The 25,831-nt window shown below is 42.5% G+C and overlaps 1 long non-coding RNA gene across 3 annotated transcripts; it reads right to left on the bottom strand.

Moving 5' to 3' along the window:
* Window positions 1-575: 575 nt before the first annotated feature.
* LOC121096988 lies at window positions 576-12,828 on the bottom strand. Of its 3 annotated transcripts, XR_005830733.1 has the most exons (4): window positions 12,129-12,828; window positions 8,138-8,530; window positions 2,806-3,008; window positions 576-2,584 (listed from the first exon to the last, which is right to left on the bottom strand). It is a non-coding gene; the product is annotated as an uncharacterized LOC121096988 (long non-coding RNA). The 3 variants fall into 3 exon arrangements; XR_005830732.1 differs by having other exon boundaries at window positions 576-3,008; window positions 12,129-12,825; XR_005830731.1 differs by lacking the exons at window positions 576-2,584; window positions 2,806-3,008 and having other exon boundaries at window positions 5,757-8,530.
* Between the last annotated feature and the right edge of the window lie 13,003 nt (window positions 12,829-25,831).

The raw sequence follows: 25,831 nt of genomic DNA, 5'->3' as shown, positions 1-25,831 counted from the left end.
TTTTTAACATATTTTTGTTCACAGTACCCCCACTGGGATGGAAAAAATGATGGTTTCTTCCTTTTATAGGCTGGAAACTGAGGCATAGAGACTAAAGAGTCTGACCCATCAGAAAATACAGGATCCATAAGAATTAGACTCCAAAAATGAGACCCTCAAACTCACACGTTCAAGTGTTCCTGAAAACCCAGAGTCCTTAGCCAAAAGTTTGTCTCAAATGCTTGGCACCATCATCATACCTTCTGCTGGAAAAATCACCTATCAGAAGGTCAATGCTCAGAATAGAAAAGAAGTCAGATGCTCTGAAATGATGAAAGCAAATCAAGTCAGAGAATCCCATTTAGGGCAATGGGGCGCATATGCATTATTTACCCTATAAATAGGCCTCTTTGGACCATGCAGAGATCTCCTGACTTTCTCCCTCGGCATCAGCAGCACCCAGGCCTGCATGAGTCTATTGGAATATTTTAAACTTGCCTTACCTTCTCAAACACTTAGTGGGCAAAAGTAACAGAAAGTTATAGATGAAAGGGATATTATGTGGTTGTGTGACTGTCACATAATGGAACGCTCTCTCTGAGTAATTGCATACAAAGCAATTTTGTGGGTTTTATTGAATAACTCAAGATAATTTAAACCTCCATAAAAGGATAGTGAAAATAAAAAAATAACTCTTTTACAGGAAGACACGTCTTCACATAAAGAATGCTAAAGGCAAAACATTTATGAATGTGTTTTAATTTTAACTTTTTCAGAAAACATTGCAATGTTTTAAAATGAGTGGCTTTTGTTCAGACAGCCAAATTATTTATATAATAGCGTGCAAATTTTTGATGTTGTGCACATAAGATATGTAGCCATGTATGGTATACAAGTGCTGTATGTAGTACCACAGAAAGGAAAAGCCTGGTTCCAAAAAGTATGCCCAGCCTCATAAGAGAAGGGGATAGGCAATAGGAAAGACTTCTTTGTGCATCGTCTGTCTCCTTGCTACTGTACACAGCTACACCTACACCACCTACCTCCACTCATACACTTACCAATTTAAAAATCAGACAGATTTTTGCCCTAAATACTCCTGATAGAGGGCTTTGCAGAACCACACCAGGGACTCATCAATGCCACCTAAAGAGCCAAACACCTGAAGTTACATACAATTACTTTTTCTTTTTTTTTTTTTTTGAAGGGGAGCAATAGCATCAAGAGATTCAACCATTTATCCTCATCTACCCAGGATCTCTGTGGCTGATCTGGGTGGTTGATTTTGGACCTCCTGCCTCCCAGCCCTCTGCTTAGCCAGGTAATAACGGAAGTTATCAAACATGCCACTGAAGATGAAAGCACTGAAAACACACTCTGAGACACAGTGTCCAAATTTATGGACTGTTTGGTTCTCTGATTTTAGTTCCTTTAGTTTTCCTTTTTAAAAGGAACATCAACACTGAATCTTTCTCAAGGTGAGGATTTTGTGAGCAGCGTTATTGCTAATCTTGCTAGTGAAAGAACCTCAAGCAAACAATGACAAGCATAATTCAGTTCGGTTCTCACAAAAACCATATTACAGTGGCAGGGAGCCAGTTTCTGATCTCATTTACACTGGGGCAAAGCCATAGCAACGGCATTGCTGAAGCACGAGAGCAGCTCCTGCTGTACAGGAGCTGGGCAGCCGGCACAGCCTCCCTGGGTAGTGGTTTGCAGCACGATGCAGCCTCCTTCAGCAAATAGGAAAGATCCAGATTGCTCCTTGGAACTAGCAGCAATGTGTTTATGCATCACAAAAAGTTTTTCCTCTCTCATTTAAGCATTTTTCTGTCAAGCTGTTCAAGCAAATTCTCGAAAACCCAGGTAATGGTTTGGTTTAGGCTTTGATCCTGTGTTAGAAGGTTTCAGGAACGTGTATCCCACTCTTTTCTTCTTAGGAAAGCAGGCCATGAGACACCAGGGTATTTACGCACTCTCTTCAGCCAGGTGTCAGCAAGACTTTGTCAGGTGCTTACATGCAGAAAGATGTCAGGGTCCACAGCCACTTGCTCCCCTGCACAGGTGCTTGGCTAAAGTCACCCAACTAAGCTTTCACCATGGTGCCCTGCAGATCGAGCATGTTTTGTCTTGGGCAGTGACTGATGTCAGTTGTGAGATGTTCTGGGGAGCGTGGCAGTGCTCAGTGCTGAGTCAGACCGAGGGGGAATGACTCACCCAGAAACGTCGATGAAAGACATTATTTCTTCTCTCCAGGCTGCCCTTGTGCCCGCTTTCATCCTTAAGAGCAGGGTCCCTTTGCACCTTTCTAGAGAGCAGCTGAACAGTTTTTAACAACACAGAGTTTCAATATGCTGTTCTTGATGTTTCTCTCATAGCAGATGCTTCGTTCTGTGCCTGTGACAGAAGACACTTTGTGCCATTGCAACAGCAGCAACCACAAAGGCGGCTAGACATAAACCAGCAGCAGGTCTGGGAGGGTAAGCTGGAACAGCAGACAGCCAACAGGACAGCCTGACTCCCGCTTTTGCACAGCAAATGGCTGCACACTTGTACCTCTCCATGCCTCTCCAAACCACCCAGTGATTTGCTGTTTGCTCTAGGTCTGAGGTGGGAAGAGAGAGCAGGTCATTAAGTACACGCAATTATTATGTGAACGTGTCTGATAGAGCAAGTCAGAATTTTTTCATACTTCATGCTTTTAAGAAATCAAGCTTGTGTACCACTGCAACAGAAAAAAGCACGAACACTTTCAAGAGACGCAGATACTGTCATTAACTTGTCCCCTCAAGTAGCCTCACAGTAGTCACTACATGATGGGCTTACCTTTTAGGCTCTTTGTTCCTGAGACTTTGCACATACTTCCCTGTGTTTTAAAAGATGGAGCTTGCATCCATCTGGGTCCATCCTCTCAATTCAAATAATCTTCCAGGCTTCCGAAGGTGATAACTTATTTTTAATAGCCTCATTACATCAATATGTAGCATTTGTTCATGTGTGTTTCCATCTACACAGGTAAGAGATATCATCTGCAAATACAGTAAGAACAGGAGAGCTACATAAGAAACAGAAAAAACAGGAACTGAAGAGGACATGTGTGTCACGAACAGGGTTGTAAATCACAGCTTCACTCCTAAGCCTACCAAAATAGCTGAAACACTTCACTGGCCCACACTAAGGTAGCTATATGGCATTGTTTCATGACCCGTTTTACCTGACAGGTCTGCAGAAAAATCCTCGCTGAGGTCAAGGTAGACAACATCCCACTGCGCTCCCCTTGTCTACCCAGCCAGTCATTCCATCATAGAAGGCTATCAGGTTGGACAGTCATGGTTTCCCCTTGGTGAATCCATGTTGACTACTCCCGATAACCTTTTCCTCCACATGCTTAGAAATCACCTCCAGGATGAGCTGTTCCACCACCTTTCCAGGGGGGAGGTAAGGCTGGTTGGCCTGCATTTTCCTGGGTCCTCCTTCTTGCTTTTCTTGAAGACTGGAGTGACATTGGCTTTCCTCCAGTCCTTGGGCATCTCTCCTGTCCCTCCATGACCTTTCAAAGATGATGGAGGGTGGCTTAGCAATAACATCTGCCAGCTCCTTCAGCACTTGCGGTGCATCCCATTGCTGCCCATAGATTTATGGTGTCAAGTTTGCTTAAGTGATCTCCAATGCGATCCTCCTCAACCAAGGGAACTTCTCCTTTCTCCAGACCTCCTCTCTTGCCTCCGGGGTCTGGGATTCCTGAGAGCTGGACTTAGCACTAGAGATTGAAGCAAGGAAGGCATTCAGTAACTCCACCTTCTCAGTGTCCTCTGCCACCAGGGCACCCACCTCACTCAGCAGCGGGCCCACATTTTCCCCAGTTGTCCTTTTACTACTGATGTACTTGAAGAAGCTTTTCTTGTTGTCCATGACATCCCTCACCACATACAATTCCAAATGGACTTTAGCCTTCTTCATCATCTCCCTGCACATTCTGACAACATTCTTATATTCTTCCCCAGTGGCCTGTTCCTTTTTCCACATCCCATAAACCTTCTTACTCTGTTTGAGTTTTGCCAGAAGCTCCTTGCTTAACCATGCAGGCCTCCTGCCCCCTTTGCTTGATTTCTTACCTATAGGGATGCACCGATGGACTTCGGGGAAGTGATGCTTGAATATTAGCCTGCTCTCTTAAAGCCCCCTACCTTCCAGACCCCTAATGAGATTCCTCCAAGCCGGTCCTTGAAGAGGCCAAAGTTCACTCTCCTGAAGTCCAGGGTTGTAACCCTACTTGTTGCCCTGCTTCCTGCATGTAGGATCCTTAACGCCACCATCTCATGGTCACTGCAGCCACAGGTGCCCCCAGCCTTCACACCCCCAACCAGTCCTTCTTTTTTTGTTAATACACGGTGCAGAAGCACACCTCATCTTGTTGATTCCTCCACTATTGGCATCAAAATGTTACCATCAATGCTCTGCAGGAACCTCCTGGACCATGTGTGCCCAGCTGTGCTGTCTTTCCAGCACATACCAGGGTGGTTGAAGTCCACCACCAGAAGCAGGGCCTGTGATCATAAGGCTACCTCCAGGTGCCTGTAGAAGGCCTCATTGACTTCCTCTTCCTGATCAGGTGGCCTGTAGTAAACACCTACAACGGTGTCACCCATATTGGCCTACCCCTTAGTCTTTACCCATAAGCTCTCAACACGTTCTTCACGCACCCCTAAGGAAAGCTCAGTACATTCCATTCTTCACACATACTTCACCACCTCTCCTTGCTGGTCTGGCTTCCCTAAAATGTACACATCCATCCACGACAGCGTTCCACTCATACGAGCTATCCCACCATGTCTCTGTAATTACGATGAGATCATGGCCCTATGGCTGCACACAGATCTCTAATTCTTCCTGGTTATTCCCTAAGCTACACGTGTACAGACATTTCAGAGAGGTAATTGAGCAGGTCTCCCGGGAAGGCTGCAAGAGGATCCACCATAGCCATGCACACCCCTCAGGTGACCAGCCTTCTGGTACTCACCTTGGGAGGCAGCTAAGGAACATATATTGCTGCTCTGGTTGGTGTTGCTTATTCTCCTGTTGGGTGTGATGGCGTGACCATTGCCACTTTGGACCGCTCCCCCCAAGTCCTTCAGTTTAAAGCCCACCTCACTAAGTTAGCCAGCCTCCTAGCAAAGATCACTTGCCTCTTGTAGACAGACGGATCCCATCCCTCCCTAACAGTCAAAGAATGTCCCATTGTCATAGAAGCCAAAACCCTCATGACTGCATCAGCCACAATGTCGTGGCTTATTTGAAGCAATCCTAAGAACTGGAAGCATGCCCTACCTTTCTGTCGATACTGGGAAGTTATTTTTCACCAAATTTTAGAGGTGGTGCAAGGAACAAAAAAAGTGCTTGCATAATTGCATCCAGAACAAAGGAAAGAGCATTCAGTCTCTCCCTTCAAGTTGTGGCCCTCGCATGTACTCATGCACTATAGCACACCAAGAGACATTTAATCTTTCCATGACAGCACACAACTAGGCAATCAGAGAATGTTCTTTTGGTCCCTACACTGACACCGAGAATGTACTCAAGCCTGGCCAGTCAGGGGAGGAAGAAGAGACCATGCCATGCTGCTTGCATCCTCTTATCTTTAGTCTGCTCTCCTTAATTTAGACAGACTTGAAAATGTGTGCTCACTGTGGGTCACACCTACCCAATAACACATCGTTGGGATCCAGAGATGTTAGTGAGTTTGTGTGGATAACAGCATTTTCCTTCGAGAAGACAGAAATAGTTGACATTTTAATGGTATAATTAGCCTTCATTCCAAGAATAGTCACAAGAATCAGAAATATGAAGTGGGAGCTTACAAAATTTTATCAGTTTTGTCATCTCTTTGGAGAAAAAACTGCCAACTGGCCTCAATTAATCATTCAAGGGTATAGTAAATGCTAGAAAATACATTTTCAGAACAGTTTTACTCCAGCCTCCTTAGAAATCAAAACAATTTTCTGTTGCTCTCTCTTTCCACAGCAAAGCTGAAGTATGTCACCAGAAGTAAAAATTTTCTGGTTAATTAATGAATCAGTTCATTACACTTGGCTGCCATATCTGAGCATATAAGTACAAAGCAGCAGCATTAGGTTATAAATAGATCCAACCAGGGTATGGTACATGTACATTTGCATAAGGGATCTAAGAAGTTGATGAGTAGTATCTGCTGTGGAATTTGCACAGGTTCATTACAAGCAAAAATTTTCTACAGATACGGTATAGAATTTGGGGGAAGAATCAAATGTGAACTTGCATTCTTTTTACCACAAAGAACACATTTTGCAACCAAGAGTCAAAATTTAAATCCAAACTTAACTTTGCTCCAGAGCAGTGTCCTTTTGCTGCTGCCGTTTGGTCGCATGCTGTGGGGCTGCCCCGTTATCCATCAGGCAAATTGATCATTGTCCAGCCTAGTGAAGAGCAGCTTGCCAGACAGCCCTGCCATGCAAGCTTTGCTCCAGCACAAAGCAAAGCTCTAGAGATGGTGACCTGCACATCCCAGCATCAATGGCTATCGATCTGTGGTCCTCTGCTTCATCAGTGCACTACACGGAGCCTGCATAGGTCAGTCAAGCCCGTCAGTTTTTCTAGGTAGCCTAAAACTTAGGTACTTCACGTTCAGTATTGCAATGTACACATTCCCTTAGGTCCATAATCTTAATCACCCTTCTAATATTGTGCTGTTGATGTGGGATTTAGGTTTCTTTATCACTTTTGTTCTTATCTCTGCTGTTCAGAGTGGGTAAATGCTTTTGGATTGATCCAAGTCACTGTTCTTTTTCTTCACAGCCTAACACCTATCTTTATTCTGTCCATCTCTCTCAAGAAAGGATTAGATTGTAGATTTGCCTGGCTTTTGCACAACAGTTAGGTAAACACAGAGAATACGAAAGAGGCATTCCGCTGCAACATCTTACTTCTCCCTTTTTCCCATCGCAACATGCATTTTCCTCAGCACACCATGTTTCTAACTTACAGGTCAACCCTTGATCCAGGCCTATGCTGAAAATAAGGTATGGCATAAGTGAACGTGAGCTTCTCAGGACCCATACATCTGCTCATTCTCCCAGCTGCAAAGGTACACACCCATACAACCAGTGAAGCGTAGGTCCGCACTGCCTGCCATTTGCATCCGTAAGACAAGCAACATAGATCACTTGGAAAAAAAATCCCACAAAATGGAAAAGAAATGAAATAATAAACCAGTTTCATTATGGTGGCATCGAATTCACAGCAAAGGAAGGAAGCTTTTGGGAAACTATTTTGATAGTTAGGAAATAGTCTTTGATCCCACTGGGAAGCCTAAAAGATCAGTTGCAAGTTACAGTTAAAGATGTAATGAAGATGAGCTAATACACAGCAAGATGTAAGGATATGATGGTAAAGCAGTAGACTGTTTTTAACTGTGCAAAGGACATTTGTGGGAAGGGCTTATGAGGAGAGATTCAGAAGGTTAAAACATGCAATTCAAGACACTGGGAAAAAAGCAATAGGGAGACAACAGTAGTAATATTTAACTCTTTGTTGTGTTTTTGAGCTTTTAAGTGCTTTATAGACAGTACTTTAAAAAAGGGCTTGGAAAGGTGTTTTGACTGCTGGAGTGGAAAAGATCGCCTTAATTATTATCTCATGTCCAACTGATGCTTAGATGCTGTTTCAGAGGAAGGGAAGTGCTCAACCTATTCTGAATATAAAACATCTCATCAAATCACCCAAAGTGGGACCATTTCAAGCTATCACAAATGCTTGCAAAGATTTCCCAAGATTAAGAACTTGCTCAGCAAAAGGAAAGGCACCATGAATTTCCCTTCCTCTGGGACACAGGACAGCCCTGCAAAAGGCTTTGGCAGTGTTCCCTAGGACAGGGTTCTTAGAACTTATATTGGGTATTGAACACAGCCCTTTTGTGAAGGGGCACATGCTTACCACAATATCCTACTTTGGGTAGCAAAATCAGACATACTGAACCAACCCAGCTAGGAAATTAAGAATTTCATTGCTACTAGTAGGTGTACGTTATTGTTAACCTTTCTCTGAAAATACCTGATCATCTATCATATCTTAAATAATTCTGCAGTTTGAAAGAAGTCCAAACATAGCTGAGGCAGTTAATTACCTATACAAAGTGAAGGAGCACAGTGTTCCTATGTAGTTTCACATAGTTCTGATGTTCTCAATAACAAAGTTGAATAGGAACTCTTTGTCAGCTTTCTAAAAAAATCCCAAACTCTTCAGCTGAGAGTGAAGAGACCCTGAGAGGAAAAATGAAATACACAAGAGAGGGGAGGAAAAAAAAGAAAAAAAAAAAAAAAGAGTACTCTGATGAAATTCAAATATCTCATATGGTTTCTGACTCTGCTTGAAGACGGTCATGTTTAAATGCACAGTTCATCCAGCACAACTGTCTCATTCTGTTCCGAGCACTGCGTTTCCCTCCTCCTGGCCGTAAGTGCTTCTTCCATTGCAGATCCCCGCATTGCAAGACAGCCATTTGTTCCCTTGTTTCATCCTGAAAAACAAACCAAAAAAGCTCTTGTTTCCTTTAGGGAGCTATTTTGTCATGCAGATTTTGAGGCAAACCAAAAAGTACAGAATTGCTCTAATTTAATTTGGAGAAGTAGCGATAACTGTTCCTGCAAATATGTAGGGGAGAAACAGACTGCACCTTTTTGATACACAAGAATGTAAGGAAAGGTGGACTCAGACTAAAATGGCCTTGGCCAGCTCCAGATGTGAACATGTCATGATTTCAAACAGTTTTGTAAGAGGGGTTCTTGGGTAAGCTCTCTAGAAACACAAGGTCAAGACATAAACATCCAGGAAAGAGGTAAACTTTTTAAAATTCGCAAATTCTCTAGACAAAAAATGTGTCAGTCAAAGCAGGCAAAGATTTCATCCAACAAATAGGAAACTCAGATGACACATTCCAGTCTTGTCTACTGCACAGACATTCTCCATACCTCCCTAAGTAACTGAGAAATCAAACCAGCAGATAAGGATTTGGTATGTCAGAGTGGAAGTTATCAGTGTAAAAGTGTTAAATTCTACAACATCGCAGCCGCGGTCAACAGAATTAGAGTTCTTAATAAGAGGAAACAGAACATAAATTGTAGCTGGCTTTTAGCCTTTCCACAGATCCAAAAGCACAGATCCCTTACATTCATTGCAATAGCAATAGTATAAGTTTTTCTTTCAGAAAGATGAGGGGTTTTTTTTGCGCTGTTACTACATAACAGAGTTGATATTTGCCCAGGTCTTAACCTTCAAGGCAAGTTATCTTCAGAGATATAAGCTATTAGTCCAGGAAAGATAGTGATTTAGAATTAAAAATCACATTTTTTCTCTCTCTGTCCTTCTGTTTCCCCCCAATACAGTATTTGTCTGCAAAAGTGTACTTCCCAAAGGGTCAGATTAATATTAGTCCAACACCTTAACTGGCCAATGTTAGCTTATTTCAATGCATGCATATCACCAGACCAGCTGGGAAACCAGTTCAATAACACGCTTCTATCCAACTTCGACTGATTAAAGCACAGTTTGACCTTAAAGACATATATTCCTTCCCATTTCTGGAAATCTTGTGGGTCTGTAGGAAAGAGAGTAAACGTCGCAGCATTATTAAATTTCTCCCTCGAGGTACAACTGTGAAGAACGGGTACTTAGCAACCAGAAACAGAGGAGCACAAGATGTTCTATCCTAATGGTGCACTTCGTAAGGAAATACAAAAGCTCGCATCAACCTGTAACATCTAGGCCACCACAACTGCTCCACAAACAGCTCCAGACTTGTAATTGACAGGAAATGACCAGATTTAAAAGCTTAATGTGTCTGACATATAACTCAGCCCCACAAACTACTTGACGTTTGCCTCCTTACCATCACCATCTTTTCTAATTGGATTTAAATGAGTAATCTCAGTTTTAAAAGGTTGGTTCAATATTTATGTTGGTTATTAAGGCTGAGGAGTCAAGCGGTGAAAACACTAATTTCTGCAAGCAGATTGCCTGACATTTGAACAAGACTGAAAATTCTATCAGCATGGCACATTTTTCTTAGCAAAAAGTTCATGTAATTTCTCAGGCATTAATCAGCAGAAGTCACTCTTGGATGATGAGGAAATGACAACAACCTGGATCCTCTGTGCCATGTCATCCAGTCTCACTGGCATGTTCATTGAAATGGGAGTTACAGATTACACAGCTGAAGACAAATCCAGCACGTCCTCCCGTACAGACCTCAAACCTGACTGGGGAAACTGTATGGGAATCTGCTTAATGGAGGGATGAATTCAGGAATGCAGCTAAATGACCAGTCACGAGAAGGCACCACATAGGCACAGGAGAAAGAATAAATGAGTTGGGGGCCAGGGTACCCTGTTGCAACAAGCTGTATCCATGTTCTCACCATGGCAACATGGCCTATGGAAAAGGAAGGGCTATTCTGGTCCCGGGACACAGTGACACCACACATCTAGTGAGTGTAACCGCTTGTCAGAGGCAGTGTGATGTAAGACCAACCCAAGTTCCTGCCTATTGCCAGAACAGGGCACACAGTGTGGCCTAGGTACCAGGACGTGCGAGGACCAGCTGAACTCCAGTGCTCTTTAGCTGCAGCTTTTTCAAGATGCCAGTGGGTGAACTCTGCCTTCCCCCACGCCACTCACCCCACCCCACCCCCCATTTCAGAGCCTTCAGCCACATCCAACTAAAACACACCGAGAAACTTCTTGGCTTGGCAGGAGATGAGGAAATACACCCCCTAAGTGCGTATCATTCAAATGGTTATTTAATGAGTCGACTGACTTGTGTCAAGGCTGCAGCCAGAGGAAATAAAGGCTTTTAAGGCATCTTCCTGATCGTTCAATAAACAGACATATAGCACCATGACCGTTCCTTCTTTACAGGATGGTTGAGTAACATCATCATGCTGGGAATCACATGTAAGCCAGCCAACTTTTCAGCTGCACTGCAAACCAGGAGCAAACAGGGAATGCCAGGGAAGGAAATAGATCAGACACAAAGATGAGAATAATCTCAGGGTGAAGCCGACTAGTCTTTTAGAGATGTAAGTTGAAAAAAGAAAGCCTTTGAAATTGCTCCAGAGTTTCATGCATACATGAAAAGTTGAAGACTAGCGCACTTTTTTGCTTCAGGAACATTTTTCCTTTCCAACATCCCTCAAGAAATGTATATGGTGATGAAAAAACGTTTAGCTAACCTGTACCACCAGCACATAAAAAAAGAAGGTAAAAAATCCCCACAAAAAGAACGCAACAAACACCCCTCTTGGTTTAAAATTGCTGATTAATTACCAGAAATTACTCCCTCCAGTATACCAGCTGCACAGACCCTCTCTGCTATTCAGAAAGTTTTATGACTGTGTTTTTTAATTTCTTAAGGTGTGATTAAATTTTCAGTTATAATTTACAGAAAATATGTCAGCCTAGAGGTCCTTTCAGCGATGAAACACAGGTTACACGCTGCACCGCTGCTGTGTCCTGCTTCCTGTGTCACACAGATCTGAGGACAGTCTATCCTCTCTGCACGGGCAGCTCAGGAAGGCCTGCTAGCCTGGGAAAAAAAATGTATCTCTGTTGTCCACCAAGCAGTGGCTGGTTTCATCGGTGATAAGAGCTGCCGTCTCATGTGCTCTCCAGATAGCTGTTTTGCAATGTGTTACTAAAGACAAATAAAGACTGGGGCACCTGAGTTTTGCCCTTCCTCTGGAGCTCCATATGAGTTTAAAAGAAATGGAAGTAGCATTGCATACGTCCCCCTCTATATATATAGCCAAATTCTAGGGAAAGAAAGGGTACACGTATATGCTGAGTCAATGACTAATATATGCCCTGTTTGAAATTTCAGTATTTTCCAGGAGTTCATAATATTTTTTTTCTAAGAGCAGAATTTGGTTAAATTTTAACTGAAATAGAATAAACAGGATAATCACAAATGAAGCCTGAGTACGGTTGGCTCAACTTGTCCATTAGATCTACTAACAACTTCAGAAACCTTCAGGAAAAATCCTCAAACTTAAGAAAGTGCACAAGAAGTTGATCTGAGTTAAGAAACAGTCAGCTGTTTCCTAATGATTGAATTTCAAATACCTGTGTCGGTCCACCGCCACACATCCCTGTGGCATCCGTGGGATTTCTCAGCTCCCTCTCGCGGCCACGTTAACAAACACGGGCTGGTTTCTTCCAGCACTTGCTGTAGATTAATGAGTGACACAAAAGGGCAGTTTGTCGTTTTCCGAAGCAGGAACTGATTTTAATCTCCTCGGTAGCTAAATGAGTCACCTGAGCTCCTGCTGAATCACTTGTCACAACCAGCGGTAGATGTTTCTTTGCTGTCTCAGGGCACAGGAGAGGAGAGCAGGATGCATAGGCGGTGCCTTAAGGAGGCAGGGCAGGGGAGGTGTGCCACTTGGGGGGCTCCTACACCTCCAGATGGGTACGGCAAGTGCTGCTAACGGCTGGGCTGCTTCTCAGGGCAGCCTAAAGCAGGGTGTTCTCCAAAAAAAAGTGAGCTGCCTTTGCCACACATGTTTTCAAGGCTGCTCCAGCAAAGACGTGCAGGACACCATCAGCCAAGGGTGGAGGTGACAGGACAACTGCTGTGCTGCTGACCCCAGCACACAGACATGCTTGGGGTGGCTGGTGAGGAGACACCAGCCTGATTTCTACAGCCAATTAACGAGTAGAAAAATAAATATCCACTACCACACTCTTCTGTAGAATGGGTTACAGTAAGGTAATGGGCAGAGAGCAGCAGAGAGAGTTGCAAGCCAAATCGAACAGATTTCTGAAACCAGAAGTTTCAGAGCTTGGAGGCTGGGTTGAAAAACTACTGTTTTAAAAATAAAAGGTCATATTGTGCAACCTGTCATATGAGTTCTGGCAATGGCTGCTTTTTAAACTGACAGAACACTAATTACAAACTTATGGTATCAATTTGCAGAGAGTCATTAAAGGCATGACTGAGATTTCCCATTTATTTTTAACACAAGTAAAATGGAAAGACAAAAAAAAAAAAAAAAGTTGTTTCTTTCATCCTAGATTCATTTTTCCCTCAAACTAAACACATTGTCTCAGAAGACTGATTGTCCTCATACCACTAAAAACTGGACTGCAGGTTTAGCACTTAACTCTTGACAGATCTGGGTGGTGCACATGGCAATAAATGAGTTACAGCCATCCAAATTGTGCAAAATTGTTAATTTTGGAACCTTATTACTGAAATGTATTGCAGGCACTGTGCCATAAGCATACAGTCCTGCAGGTGTTACATTAATAGATCCCCTATTACTACCTTTTAACACAGGAAGTTTACTGAAGAAAAGTTCACTTATTAGAATTAATTAAAATTCATCAATAGCATTTATTTTTCTTGCAAATCAATACTACCTAATAACAAGACTATCAATATCTGGTGAAGTTCTGGATCATATGTTCCAGAAAAAAAAAAATAGTTTGTGCAAAAGTATGCAAATTTAATTGCAGATCATTTGTATATGCTCAATTACCACAGTGCCACAGGCAAATAAGATGCTAAAATGCTCACATGGCTAAAACTTGCTGTTCTGTTTGCACTGGCAGTTATCTGATCGTAATGCAGAATTGCTTTTGCTAAGCTTGTTGATGTGATCATTCAAATAGAAACTGTAACAATTAGGCCGCAGGCTTCTTAATTTAAAAACAGTACCCCCAAACTCTGCCACCCCCATCTGGCTTGCCCCACTGTCCCCAGGACTGTAATGGGCTTTTATTATGGCACTCATCAGACCTTGGATCCAGGCTCCAAAAGACAAATCCTTAATCACAAGACTTGGTGTCAAGATGCTGCAATAATATGCAGTCAGAGAAGTTAAATGCTTCACTTACGAAGAAAGAACAGCAAAGCTGCCTCAAAAAGCCCCACAATATGTTAAGCTGTTGTACAAACTCAGTTCCTCTTGCAAGTAATTATTTCACATTGAACAGTATTTTCCTTTTTCAGAGGTTTCAAAGGAAGAAGAAAAAAAAAATCCAACAGACCAAAATATCCCCCAAAATATTCTGCAAGCCAGAAGAAAGCCCAGTGCTCTGAAAGGTGGACATCAGATGGAAAGAGGACTCCACAGCCCCAAGGAGCTGCAGTACCTGGAGAGCTGCTGCCCCCAGAAATCACTTCAGCACCTCATACTGCCCATTTTCTGATAGTTGAATGTTGCATTTCACCACAGCTCAGCTCCCTACACCTGCCACCTCATCACCCGTGTGTGGCACCGACTCGGGATCACAGGACGCAGTGCCCGGGAAAGCCTTCTTTAGGCTGTCATCCCTGGTTGTCACTATATCCAGAGGTGCAGGATTTGCCCTTTTGCCAGGGTACCTCAGCACCAGAGGTGCAGCCAGCCCCACCTGAGTCCCTGCACAGGGGCAGCAAGGGGAGCTCAGCATCAACCTGGGGAACCAAACTACCTCTTGTCAAAAGTTTGCCACAGCTGCGTTATTGTGGTCTGGGGAACATCTGTCGATGCAAACAGAAATTGAATGTTTCTCCCTTCACTCCCCCACCTTCCCCTTCCTGTGTATTTGTGGCCGAGAGGGAAAACAGATTTTTGAGATCACTCCCACCACTAAATGCTAACACAAGTAATTCTGTTAATAGGTTAATTTTGGGCTGAAAAGCTTGCACAGCAGAGAAGAGTTTAATTTCAAGAGAATTTTAGGGAAAAGCAGATCCGAAATGACACCTCAAAAGTACTCATTTCACCACCAGACTGTTTGTCTAACTGTCCTGAGCTGGGAACACAGCCTGCAGAACAGGCGTGGAGCAATGCGGGCACAGCGATAGCTGGCACTGAGCAGGGAATTATGAAGTGCAGATGCAGAGTTTGGCTAAGACTTTCAAATGCTAAAAGGCTACAGTTGGAATCTGGTTTTTGGAATTGTCATTGTTGCGAGCCCTTTGAAATCTAACCATTTTTGCACATTTTAACATTGCATATGTAGATTGCATATTTTAATTTTTCACATTCTCTCTTAGGCAGGAGGAAATTACGCAGACTAATAGTGCACACATTTTAGAGAAAATGCCTTTGGGGAAACAATAACCTATAGCTAATTTACTGAGGGAGGTAAGTGATATTCCTATACTTTCCTAGCTAGCATGATATTTAAAGATGCTGCAAAAACCTAATTACACTATATGCTGTGAAGCAGATACAAGACTAAAACCTGTTTAATAGTTAAGCCGGTTGCTATAACAACCACATTTCAAGGACATGGATATAAAAAACACACACAACATCTGCATTAACAAAATGTCTCTCTGCAATTGAACTCTACCTTATAACAGAACCAATTAAATTTGAAACTTCTGTGTTCAAAATAAACAAAAAATAGGATCTTGTGTTACTGTCAACAGAATCCCATCTTTAAATACCAACAGCCTCTCCATGGGAGATTTGCTATTTAATTCATCTGGTTTTGGATTCCTCCCCAAATGCTTCCCCTCCAAGGAAAAGAAGTCAACCTCAGTGTTACCACCTCAGTCAAGCAGACATTTAAACATCTGGCTCTTCCCACTGAAGTGGGTGGGAATATTGCTTTGGACATGTATTGCACCATGCTTAGAGATAGGACTCCTTCCAGCCTTTGCCCACAAAATTAAGAAACAAGAAAGAAGAGAAATGAATGCTCCAGTGTAATGTAACATAACACGCCAGGCCAGGAATCAGCAGTTGTTGGTAGGGTTTTTTAAACAAATCAAGTAATTGTTTGGCACACCTTTTTCCTTATTAGACCATTATTTAGCAGATCAGGATAGAAAAAGGCTGTAGAATAATTTTTTTTTTTAAAAAAAAGGAATAAAACTTAAGTCAAGCTGAGGCCAATAGAGGTGTGTTCAGTGAGATTCAAGAGTAGATGATTTGTGATGCTCTGAATAAATAAATATGAACACTTTTTATGGACTAGGGAAGTTCAGCTCTACTTGAATGTAATAATGCACAAAGGGACTGTTATGCACAAAACATAGTAATAGCCACTGATGAGGTTATTAAGATTGTTATTTCAGAATAAAAAGTAAAGAGAATACAGACTTTTGCATAATACTTTAAGCCATTTGCATGCCCTAAATGGTGACATCACAAAGAAGCGTAGCTCAACCTTACATGGTGATTATTTCCACAGCATCAGGAGAATTCAGTTCACCCATGAAATATTCCACAGCTAGAAAGAACAAAAGTGATTTGTATCTAATTTAGGAAATAATTATTTTCAGCATAAAAAATATTCATAAGGAAAGTTTCAAATATGCAATACTGAATTGAGGGTTGGTAATAGTGTTACTGTTTACAAAGGGATGAATATAGCTTCCTCCTAGTTAATTCTATGCTTCGCATCACTAGTCGTAAAACACAGCAGTGGAGAGTTAAGAGGCAGTAGCAGTACTCGTACACCTCTGATTTACAAATGACCTGACATTTCTGTACCCTATTTCTCCGATCAGAGCACCTGCAAACTGTAACTCCAACAATAATTACCACAAATTAGTTTGACTTGCTCCATTCCTTCCTTCTCTTTTTCAGTTTCTTGGATTTACATATTCTAGGAAGACAGCTTCAGAAGCAAGATTAAATTCAGCAGAAGTTTCACACAGCTTTCCAGAACTGTGGATTTGTTAATAATAAGCAGAACATACAGGTTTCTTTACAACTATCTTTGAGCTTCCTCTTGAAAATAGCAGCTGTGGCTTTGAATTAACATTATTGTTTTCATTTGATTGCACACCTTTTAAAGAAGCAATAAGAGTACTGGAAGCAGAAGTTAATAACTTCGTTACATTGGTCAAGGTTTCTGGTTTCAACCCAGATTGCGTACTAGGAAGGCAGTCTGCCAAAGTCAGGCCACAGAAAGTGGTTTAGCAATAAAAATCATACTCCTTTTCTTCTTAAATGTAAACACAAACTCTGACATTTATTAGAGCAAAACTGTTTACAGCAGAAGGCAACAAGAATATTATACCATTGATGATAGAAAAACACAAGTTGCAGGCCTCTTGCTTAAACAAAACTAGTGCCATCCCTAAAATGTGCTTTTTGGCTGGGTGAATTTGCAATCGCCCTCTTGTATCTGTTTTTAAATTCAGAGGCTTTCAAGAACTTTTAGCAATGTGCTTATCAATTACTGGACATACTCGACTTCCAATCCAGAGGTCTAACGGGAGGAGCATGGAAGGTTAAGTGTATCATAAAATGTGTTACAGCAGCTGTTAAAGCCAAAGGCTGAAATCCAACCAGCTAATGCAAAGGAGACTCTTACCATTGTTTTCAAGAGAGACAGGATTTCACTGACTAAGCTGATATATTAAATCATAAGTTCAAAGTAAGAGATGCTGCTGTGATACTAACCACCACAAACAAAACCCCCAGACTAGCAGCTCTTTACTCAAAGATGTATTAAGATCAGAAAAGCTAAATGCATGTTACCGATTTGCAAAGGAGACCAAATACAACAAAGTAATGCTTATGCACAATGCCTGATTCCTACCGTTTAAAGGTCATGAGCACCTAAACTAAACATGGAAATCAAGTCACAAAATAGCTAGTAATTACATGAAAAGGCTGACAAGAAGAAAGGGAATTGCCTCATCACTTCATTGACATTAACTGGTGTCACACTCATAGCGTATCTAAGATACTGCCATTGTCTTCCACACCTTACTCTTTTCTTCTTAAGACAACAGGTGTGTGAGAAGAGGTAATATTTTATTTAAGCCAAATGATATAACTGAAAAATCCCCAAATTATCAGGCATATAATCTCTAGTTCATCTATTTTGTAGCCTTAAGCATCTGGAGGCCAGTGAAGACCTGCCTCCTCTTCAAAAGAGTAATGATGCCAGCACTGCAGTTTCTTTACAAGAGGAACTTGGACACAGCCGAGGCATGCACAGCAGCCTTGAAGTCCCTGCTAGACCCTGCACAAGCACTGGCAGGCTCCCAGCTGGAAGACAAGCTGTGAAGCTTCCTCAGGGCTATCGTGACATGTGCTAGACACATTATTCCATTTTCTTCCATTTCAGAGAGCTGTTCTGGTTTCCCTGGTATTCATTTTCCTATTGCTAATCTTCTTTAGCCCCCAGCACAATTTTCAAATTACAGGCAACGATAAGGATAATGTGCACAAAGCGACTGATGTTAAATGTTGTCATCTGTCTCCACTAAAACCTTTTGGTTATTCAACATAATAACTGGCAAGAAGACAGATGACATCCTTTATATATTTCAGCAAATTTGATCTATTATCAATTATTTATGCCCACTTTTGGTTAGAGATGAGAGAGAGACAGCCCATTTTTCACAGTTTCCAAACTGAGGCTTTCAGGACTGGATTCAATTACAGCTGAGTTATGAGATAAAGTTGGGGTGAACGTTGCTGCCCTCTGACAGCCTATACAGACTCTGGTGAGGCTGAATGTCTGCTTGCACGACATAAGGACAGGGCCAACCTCCAGCTTCAGCCCAGCTGAGGGCTGCCTTGAGGTCATCACTGTGTAGGAGAGCTGTCACTTCCACAAAGGACCACAAATGATCCTTTCAGCTTGCCTGCAAGATCAGCAACCCCAGGAGGTGCTACCTGCTTCTCGCGAAAAGGGAAAACTCTCCATAAAGAGCTGTTTCACAGAAGCATGTGAGATGGTCAGAAATCTTTCCTGTCCCAATAAATACTTCAATACCTTGATCAGAAGAGGAACGCACACCCAAAGTATGCAAACCAAATCTCATCAAGTTCCTGTTTCTAATGCAATCACTGGTGAGAGCTTAGCTCAGGCACATCCTGCTCCCTTTCTCCTCTATGAGGATGGCTTCCCGAGCAGCCTTGCTCAGGGTGCTCCTGAAGATAGAAGAGCGTTCATCATAGATGCAAAACAGCCAAAGCACATTGTGGGGTATCACTAAAGCAAGCTCATGGAGTGCAAGGAGCACACGAAGATGTGACTTACAGCCTTTATAGAATGCTGCCCTAGGGCAGACAGCTGCAACATTTCCTATGGAAAGCAGATCCTTTCTGGGAAAAGCCTCCATAAACCAGAAACAGATTAACTGCAAAACGTGCACTTACATCCAGGTATTATCCTACAGAAAGTGACGAGTAATGTATTGAGAGAGCGGCTGTGCTGTGCCATCAGCGAGTTAGCTCTGCAGGGCAAGTTGACTGGGAGAGCTCCACCAGCTTCACCCACCTGAAGACCTGGCCCTCTCTTCGCTACAGCCACTAGAGGTCAACAGAATCACGCGCTTCAGAGCCCCCCAGCACCAGCTTGTGCAGGAGCACTCAGCGGGGGCAGCTATCACCCCCCACGTTTGTGGCCGTGGGTTTCTGAGATGGTCGCTGCTGGCCTCTGGGAGCTGTGAAGCTCCACCTGGAAAGCTGTAGGCACCACCATGTGATTGCGCAGCTCCAGTCTGGACCTGGTAAATAAGGGGGTGTGCAGCCACAAGGAGAGCAAGCAGGAACACAGTGCGTGGTGCTCATTAACACGTGAGGAGTAACGACACTGCTGAGCTGGGGCTAATGATGAGCATACACGTTGAAAAACAAACCCAGGAAAACCATATCTCCTTTTATGCAGAACAGTGACAAATAAATTTCTTGCATATTCAGATTCTCCACGATTTCCAGAGACAATGACACTTATCTCAGTTCAGGACATGTAATTTTTTTCTTTTTTTAAAATCTGCCCTAGGAGCTTGTATAGCTATTCAGCATTTTGGATTCTGAGAAATCAGTGGGTAGAAAAGGCATATACGTTCAGTGGAACACAGCTCTCCAACTACTCAACAACCTCCAAGAAACAGATCTTTTTTTCTGGAAAGCCTAACACAACTGAAGATTTTTATGAAATTATTTATCTTTTCATTTCCCCAATTTTAGTGCTGCAACTTGATAATTTCTTCCCTAACAATGTTTGCTTTTCATAGCGTGTCACTAAAGTTCCTAATTTTACCAGTCTGTCTTTCCAACACAGAAACGTATGGGAACATCTTCCTAACCTTCTGTCCAACACCATTTACATCAACACTGATTTCCCGCATCCCAGTTAATTTTGTCACCTTTTTGTATCGCCTTGAGCAATCTTCAGCCTCTTTTGAGCTTCCATTTGTTGCCTTTGTGAAAGGAATGTCATCTACCACTGTATCAAGGAAGGGAACCACATATTTGATACATTTTAGCAAAAGATAAACATTACAAAGTTTGCCCACACCTTTATATTCTATCCACCTCCAGAAAAGAACAATTCTTCAAGAGGTTTTTCTCAGTAAAGATGGATTTAAAGATCAGGTAACAGCAGATTCAAGTTATTGCTGCCTTCTGAAAACCTCTATTCTAAAGGAAAATATTGTTATAAGCCTTGCTGTTTTCTCCTTACTGACATGCCAGCATTATAGATGAACAGATAAACCAATTGTGACTTATTGTAGAATGTAACCCAGGATCTCTGGTGATACTTATAGCCTTTCAAGTTCTTTTTATAACAGTAATCCCATTTTCTTGGGGTAATTACATCTATTTATTAAACACTGCAAGCTGCTTTATAGCTTTATTAACTTGCAATCTCACAATGCTTCCAGAAATCAGAATCCATATTCAATTTTCAAGCCTGGAAACGCAGGACAGTTAATTATTAGTAATGTCATAAACAGCCTTGATATTCTGTACCTATTTAAAAGAAATTACAAATTTTACATTATTCTGTTCATCAGTCAAACATATCCTTACCTTCTGACTTCTTTCTTTTACTATTCTGCAGTTTATTCTTGTTGAAGAAAAAAAATTAGGAATAGGAATCTTAAGAAATCATGGCAGAAATACACACCGGTGTGTAGAAAATATCATACAGCTGAAGGCACACTCTAGAAATGGGTATTAGCTTAGAAAGCCTTTCATTCAGACTCTTCCCGAACACTAAGAGCTGACCCAGCAGACACCCCACAATGTGCTTTCGACGAGTGACTGATGCCTGCCCTGCCTGCTGGAGCTTGCCTGCTGTGCACAAAGAGAGGCAAGGCTCATGCAGCAGCAAGATGGTGGGCACCTCAGTGGGAGGGAAGGGGTGTTGCACTCCCTGGTCCATTGGTGCTCTCCATCCTTGGCATTTTCTAGAAAGCAGGATCTAGAAAGGCATCCTGGACTGCAAACTTGGGGTGTGTGTGTGCTGTGTGTGCTATTGCTCAGCAGTATGTTCCTATCCAGCCAGTATCCTCCTGCTGTGCTGTCCAGTCCTGTGCTGGGCACACCGGTGCCTTCCCAGCATGAAGCGCGATGTCATTCATAGCCACCGAACACTTTCCTATGGCTTCTCCCTGCTCATCAGTCCCCATTTGCAGCACTGGGAAAGACAGTGAAAATGATGAATGCAACTTCAGCAAGAAGAGGCACAGGACATGGAACAAGGAGTATTGTTTTTAAAATGAGTCCAGGGTTCACATGTATTTCAGGCACGGGTTTAGCTACTCTAAAGTTTAAAGAGTTGGAAAAGTCTTCTCAGACCTCATGAATCATTCTCAGCTAATGAGAGTACAATGTGGTTCAGCTATCAAATAAACATATGTTATCTGCTCTTAGCCCTGGCGGACGTGACTGCAGGGCTGAAAGTAATCAGCAGTGCCTCAGCCTGTTTGAACAAGCAGGTAAAGATTAAGTTTCACTTTGCTCTTGTGCTGTTGTGGCACTGATTTATTTGGTAACTGAAAGTCCTCAGGCGAGACAGTGCCAAAAGCACTGCTGAGTTCCTGTAAGGTTACATTCATTCTTTTACCAGGAAGATTTTAGTACTTTATAAAAAGAAAACAGTGGCTTTGCAAACCTCTCCAGGTCTCTGCCTGCTCCAGGTTTTCAGCCATTAGGTCCTGCAGGCAGGATAAGCCAAAACCACCAATTATATCACATTTGGGGGAAGAAAAATAAAAAGAAAAGAGGAAAAAAACCCCAAACCACAATGGTTAAGTTTTTCTTTCTCCTTTCCCCCCCACCCCCCACCCCCCCCCACTCTCCCTTGTCTGTTCATATCTATGTACAGATAGATACTGAAGACTTGGAGAGAAATGTTTCAGAAAGTTGGGGCTCTGAAAGACAGCAGTCAGTGTGTGGACAGGAAGGTATATCAGAATGCTAACAGTCCTGGTAAACCATAGCATTGAAAAATGGGTTGAAGAGCTTCCACAAAGATCCTCTAAACCAGGCAAAATTCCCACTGACGCCACCAAGACTGCTGCTTAGATAAAGGCTGATGTCTCACATCACTGGAAGGGAAAGCACATCGGTGAGCAAATTTCATCCCATCAGAGACAGTTCAAGCAAGACATATCAGAAATATAACCCTAGTCATGATACTTAAAAATGTTAATTAGATGTGTGACTTTTGCTTGCTTGTAATTTTAGCAAAGCTTCACATTTCACAGTTTCGTACAACGTAAGAGCTCTTAGGCAGAACTTTTCAGGTACACAAGTAACCTGGGAGCAGGGTGGGCACTTCCCTAAATCAATAAATATTTTCCAACACTTCTGTATTTGTATAACATAAAATAAATCAATGTGCATCACCTAAATGCAACTCACCCAGGCCTGTAGTTGTGGGCAGACAAAATCAGCCAGCCCAATTATTTGCCTGGGAAAGCCAAACAAATGAGTCTTGTGTACATTCTAATATATTAAATATTACACAGGGAAACATTTTCCTCTCTTCTAAAATGTAAATACAACTTCTGTTCTACAGATGTGTGGAACTGTAACCAAGCAACACTTGATAGCTCATAAGCAAATCCTAAAAACATCTTGAAGAGGTTACCTCCCACTTTCAATTTGTCTATAAAGAAATAAGTGATCCTAGACATCTGAGGTTGATTTTTGATAGTGTGTAGCATTTGTTATCTTTGCGAAGTGTAGGATTTGAATGACTAGTGTTCCATCATCACCAAACCCTGCAGGATCCAAGGCTTTGTCCTGGATCACCCTTCCTGCTCAATTGTGCTTGCAGTTTCTCTGTCAACAGTGTTTGGTCACAGCTGAGACAGAACACCTTCTCTCTTCTCCACATTTCTCTTTCCTCCCATCCCTGCTCTCAACTACACAGTCCAGCCTCTTCCTGAGATCTGCCAAGCACCAGCCTCAGCAGCTGACTGAATTTCTTTCAGCATAAAACTAGGGAAGTTTTTGCTCAGTTAGCTAAATCAGCTCCTACACAGGTCTAGCGAGCAGCAAAAGACCCAGGCAAAGCATTCGGGAACCACAGCTGGAGTGGGGCAGGTGGAGATGGGAGAGAGGGTGAGAGGGAGAAATACCTTCACTGTAGGTTCTCCACTGACCTGTGGAACCACATCTTTTACCTCCCATGTTCTCCTAAGGTCTTCTGCCCTACTGACCCACCTGGAAACACCAGTACCCTCCTACCAACCTAACTGGAAACAGCATCCACAGAGGAAACTTTTCCGTGAGTGGGATGGTCAGGGAGGACACAGGACTGGAAGATGATGCATTTGAAAGCAACTTACAGCTTTATTACAACATTCCCAAGTACTTCATCTGTTACTTAGGTTTAGGCCCAAATTTTTGGCATTCAAGGGCAGGATGAAATCAGGAAATGTCTTTGTGCTGTTTCAGTGTATATATATATATACCTGTGAGTCCACCAACTGATTTTGTTGTGTGAAAGGCTTGCAGACTTCAGCTTAAAGTAGAGTTAAAACTTCTCAGTCTCTATTACAAACAGCACAAAAAGGCTCGGGAGCTGCTTTGCTACAACTAACAATTTTTTACTGTAATCACAGTGCTCTCTTACCTTGTGCTCAGCTCATCATAGCCACCTGCTGTTTTCTACATCCTATTGAGACCGTATATGGAGCAACTGTCCTCTTCTGATATAGATTTGTTCATGTCTCAAGCTGGGCTCCAGCTGGGCCATCAACATGATAAAAACATTTAATAATAATGCATAAGTAGAACAACTATCCAGAGAAAAGAGTGCAGCTAATTGTTTTCAGACTACAGCCCACTGTAAAAAAACCCAAACACACTGAAAAAGGAATACTGTGCGCATGTAGTCGTTCTGGGACAGTGAGGAAGTAACAACCAGCAGTTTGATTTTTTCCATCCTACAGCGGCAACCTTCCTCCCAACAGTGTTTTAACATTTAGACAAGACAGACAAATGATGCTACTGCAGAGGTTTGCTTATTTGATTGATAGGAGTATTGCTGCAGTGACTTCAAGGAAATGTTCACGTAAACAAATAAGGCTGCTGTTGGTAGCTCTCTGTAATGTGGTGAGAGTTCGCAGCAGTTGCAGCCCCTCTCAGATCTGGGCAGGAAAGCTTACCTTCAAGACGAAACCAATGCAGCGCATGAGACAGCTTGCAGGCCATTTGTTTACAAAAAACAGTATCAAAATCTCACAATCCTGTACCTATAGCTCTGGAGATACACATAGACAGAGATAATAAGACCTTGAGAGACAGAACTGTTTGCTGTCTGTCAAACCCTGGACATTCAGGTAAAACCCGCAGGCTAAGATGTTTAATGCTTCATCTGCTTTCAGCAGGGTGATGTATATAGTTTTAGCAAGAACATCCCTGGATGATGAAGCAAACTAAAATGTTCACATTAAAAAATAACAAAGGGAAGCTATTCTGGGAGCCATTTGGGCCACCAGATTCTTCCTAAATGGTGCAGAAATATCAGCTTTGAATAATTAATGCCTGAAGTGGGTGATTCTCACTCAGGAAAAGGGAAAGGAAGCAGCATATGTTGGTCCTCCAGTAGTCTTTCCTGCTAGAAGTGAGAGTCAACTTTTGTACTGCCGTTCATGGGGGATTACTCAGCCTCACACACAGCAGCAGCAGCAAGACACTGCCCCACTTGCCTCCACAGATCTGGACAGGGAGGTGTTCAAGGTCTGTCAGAGAGTTGGTTGGTAAGAAGAGGGTTCAACCCTACTTATCGTATAGCACTCCCACTTTAGGGCCTCAACAGCCCTGAGTGGATGGACAGCAATGTCCCCATGGTAGTAGCTGTAATATGGGAGAAAAGGACAGACCCAGAACTGAACCAGGCACCCTGACACATCTGATAGGGTCGTATCGTATCCACCCCCTTGATCACCAACTATCACGCATCCAGGCAAGCAATGTAAAACCACGTTTTTTCCTCAGAGCACCGAAAAAGGGATGGGCAGGGCCTGCCAGTCTTCATCCTTACCTATACATGCCATGGATATGTTCCTCTATGAGGCAGCAGCTATTTTTAGGATTTACTCTCTGGAATAGCTTCTCTCTTCAGATTATGGCAAGTTGCAAGCGCTCAGTTCTTTTTCAAACCAGACCATGAGGCACATGCCTACAGATACAGACTTTAGGAATCACCTTCAGGTGCTCTTTCTTAAAAATGCTGCTCTGTGTTTGCCTGACACACTTCAATACGAGAACCTGTGATGCTTATCAAGTATCAAAATATGTAGTTATTAAAATATAGGTCTCTGTTCACCTTGGAAGTCAGGGTGAGAACTAGAATACAACCCCACATTCAAAACCTATACCTTCATTCAAGGCCCTGCTCCTCACAGAACTTGAGGAGGGATTACAAAAGCTGAGAAGCAATTTCCAGCTGAGCCTGAAACGACAAAGACATTACAGTAGAGTTCAGAGCTCTGCTGTGCTGCTAATGTCAGGCTGCAATACACCACTCGGGCCCACAGGGAAAACAAACTGTGTGATAAAGCCCTGGCATTATGCAGCTACACAGCAAAGTTTTAGGTTTGAAACAAGTGA

This window comes from Falco naumanni, chromosome 13 (assembly GCF_017639655.2).
Source record: "Falco naumanni isolate bFalNau1 chromosome 13, bFalNau1.pat, whole genome shotgun sequence".
Classification (NCBI taxonomy): domain Eukaryota; kingdom Metazoa; phylum Chordata; class Aves; order Falconiformes; family Falconidae; genus Falco; species Falco naumanni.
This window is presented reverse-complemented; position numbering and strand designations above follow the sequence as displayed.